At 60.0% G+C, this 3,268-nt stretch overlaps 1 long non-coding RNA gene across 1 annotated transcript in view; it reads right to left on the bottom strand.

Moving 5' to 3' along the window:
• The window catches only part of LOC127751188 (uncharacterized), a 28,058-nt gene that overhangs the window by 24,241 nt on the left and 549 nt on the right, over positions 1 to 3,268 (bottom strand). The gene's annotated exons all lie outside the window — the stretch shown is intronic.

Genomic DNA, 3,268 nt, shown 5'->3' with positions numbered 1-3,268 from the left:
CCCCCCCCCCCCTACTCCCCGCCAGTATGGCCCCAGCAGCAGCAACAGCAGCTCACACGCACGCAGCTGTCTCTTTTTACCCCGCATCGCATGATCCCGAGTGAGTGTGGGTCATTGCCTCCTCCTCTCTCTCTACCAATGTGTGTATCGCAGCTGGCCCGCCCCGCCCCGCCAGCCCGTCGGCTGGCAGCTCCCCGCGTCCCTTGTTCCCATTGAGGGACCGACCGGGCCATCTTTTAATCAACCACCATATCATCACTCCAAAGTGATTCCCATGCGGCCGAGCAGCAGCAGCGGCGGACCGGCTCGACTTCAACTTGAACCTCGCGCGCCATCGATACCCCGCGATCTCCACCTCTAACATCGGCGGTCACCCCTGCCGAGGCACGACGCAGTAAAGTACCATACACCTCGCCCCGAAACAAGCGACGCGAAATAAAAAGAGGCCGAAACACAAGGGCAACAACACGTTCGCACAGCAGCAGCAGCAGAATCCTGTAATATCAAGAGTGACTTTGTCCTCCGGTCGAGTTGGTTCCTCTCGACAAGCGAGAGAGAAGAGCGGAGGGTCGTTACGCTCTCTTTCCACTCTCCTCCTGGCTGCTCTCAAGGTAGACTACTCACCTCTCCCGATCCCAACCCTCACCGCGCGCCGCCGCGCCTGGCCCTCCTCACCCGAGACCGTCCCCTCCCCCTCCCCTCATGCACCCCTCTCCCCTGACATTTCCCCCTTTCTCCATTATTTCGCCCATCCAGCCCGGCCAGGCCGCCCCGTCCCGCCCCGCCCGAGGGCCGAATGCCCTTTAGCGCTGCTGCTGCGAGGTTGCCATGCTTCCTTTCATTGCTCTCAATACGCCCAACAACCACTTCTCCCCCGCCCCGCCCCGCCCCGCCACGCCCCGCCACGCCTCTCCCGCTTCCCCATTTCCTGCTGCACGCCGCGCCTGGAGCGACACGCGTGGTGCTCGTTTAGAGCGCGGCGAGGGCGGGGCGGGGGGCGTATTCGCACTATTTGCGCCACTCACGGCCACAACCGTACAGAACGACGCCTGCGAGCGCTTTTGCCGGCCTGAATGCGCGCTCACACATACACACACACACATACACGCACCCAAGCCGCACACTCACTGTGTGCTCAGCGAGCTCTACCTACAGATTTCATCTCTCTCTTCCCTCCAGTTTACTTATTCGTCAGTTGTGCGGGGGAACGCCCTATACACCCTCCGCATACCCCCCCCCCCTCCGTCCCCTTGCCGTTCCCATCCGGGGGACCCGACTGTAAGGCCCCTACTCTCCTCTGCCTTATTTACATCTAGCACCAGTCGAGCACACACACACACACACACACACACACACACACACACACACACACGCAGTCAAACTCGCACACACACAGAGGCGACAATGAGGAAGAAAAGGGGAGCGTCGCTCAATTCATCACCACTTTGTTGCTCTAGGGGGGCGTCCGCAAAGCAAGCAACGAGTCCGTAGTATCACGGCTCCCGCGCACTTTTCGGTTTCATTATGAACAGCTCCCTCTCTTTTCCTTTTCCACTCTCAACAAACTAACTCGCTCACACTCACCACCATAACCGTCAGTCACTCAAACTCTCTCTCCTCTCCGACTCTCCTCCCTCCCGCCATGTTCGCATAGTCCCACGGTCGATGCGGTGCATATCTATTACCAGTCGAGTATTTCCTCATACCGTATGCGCCGGCTGCTGGACGGGCGCGCGACGGTCTGACGTGGCGTGGGAGGGAAACGCGATACCCAAAAGGATCCGTGCGGCGGCCGGAGCGTTATACCCGCCCGAGACGTGACGGGTATATAACGTGAAGGGGGGGTGCGTGAGTCAGCGGCAGCACATCTAGGCTCCACCACCCCGGCCCGGCACGGCGAAACTCTAGGACCACCATCACTACCGTCACTACCCTGGCGCTTCTTACAAGTCTATGCACTAAAGATTGAAAAATATTTTCATGAATACCCTATTTTTCCACCATTAAACCTCTTTCAAAATATTTAATTCAGAAGACACGCTCAAAACGTTGCCATTTTCTAAGATAATAATTTTTTGCGGTTGGTGAATTAATTACTGACACGTTTTTCATATATACTTTAGCGTTTACATCTTTCTAGTCCTAGTCCGACAACGGTCAGCCAGCAGCAGCAGCAGCAGCAGCAGCAGGGCGAAACGCTTGGACCGCCCGACTACCACCGCGCACTGTACTGTGCAAGCACCCCCCCCCCCACCCCGCCGCCGGACACCCGCAGGCCAAGTCTTCCACTATTCACACAGGGGCCCCCGGCGGCGGCGGGGGCGGCAACCCGCAACGCACCCAGGCACGAAGGGTTGCCTACCCCGGTGGCCGACGGGCGGTCGCCGCAGTGAGGAGGACCCACGGAGGGGGGGGGGGGGGGATTGAAGTTCGGTGCTCCCTGAGCCGCAGCGCGTTGTCCCGCGGGTCCAGGACCCTGCCCAGGACTCTCCAGGACGACACGGGGAAGGGAAGGGGGCATTGTGGGCCGGTGCTCTCCCCAGAGCAGCGCCTTGTAGGACATCCTCCCAGACGGGGCGAGGACGACACCTTCATCCTCTTTATCCCAGGTCCGTCTCTCCTTTCAAGCGCCCCTCTCTCTCCCTCTTCGTGCCCTCTCTTCCCCTCCCTACTACTATTCATGACGAGGACAAAGTAAAAAGCAAAACAATGCTCGGATCGGCCCCGGGGGAGAGAAGCTGTTGAGGGGAGAGGGGGGGAGGGAAGGGGGCAGCTGGGCTGCGGACAGAGGACGGGATCAAGCCAGCCCCCCCCCCAACCCTCCCCTATCGCCGTACACCGTACACCGCCGACAACTCGAAGGGTGGCGTAACCAGCACAGAAAGATAGAGAAGGATGGGGAAGGGCGGGTGGCAAAGCAAAGCAACAGTATGAGAAATTTTGCGTGCAGAGCTAAATTTCTTGCACTTACATCCAGTACAAAACGGGACGAAGACTAACCGGCAAAGGAGACCAGCACATTCTCTCTCTCTCTCTCTCTCTCTCTCTCTCACACACACACACACACACACAGAGGGCTGCTAGGTCGAGTCGAAGGTCAGGTCAGTCCTAACGAGACAACAGAGTGATTCGCGTCGCCACGTCCCCCCCTCCCGGGGCTGGGGGGGCCCGGGCCCATTGTGCACGGGCACGGGCGCGGTGGGATGGGGGCGGCGGCACCCCGGGAGGTACAGTCCGCTCCCGCACGCCGTGTACAGCCCGGCCCGGT

This window comes from Frankliniella occidentalis, unplaced genomic scaffold (assembly GCF_000697945.3).
Source record: "Frankliniella occidentalis isolate FOCC.00 unplaced genomic scaffold, Focc_3.1 Scaffold373, whole genome shotgun sequence".
Classification (NCBI taxonomy): domain Eukaryota; kingdom Metazoa; phylum Arthropoda; class Insecta; order Thysanoptera; family Thripidae; genus Frankliniella; species Frankliniella occidentalis.
Note: the sequence above shows the minus strand (reverse complement) of the source record. Positions and strands in the feature narration are given on the sequence as shown.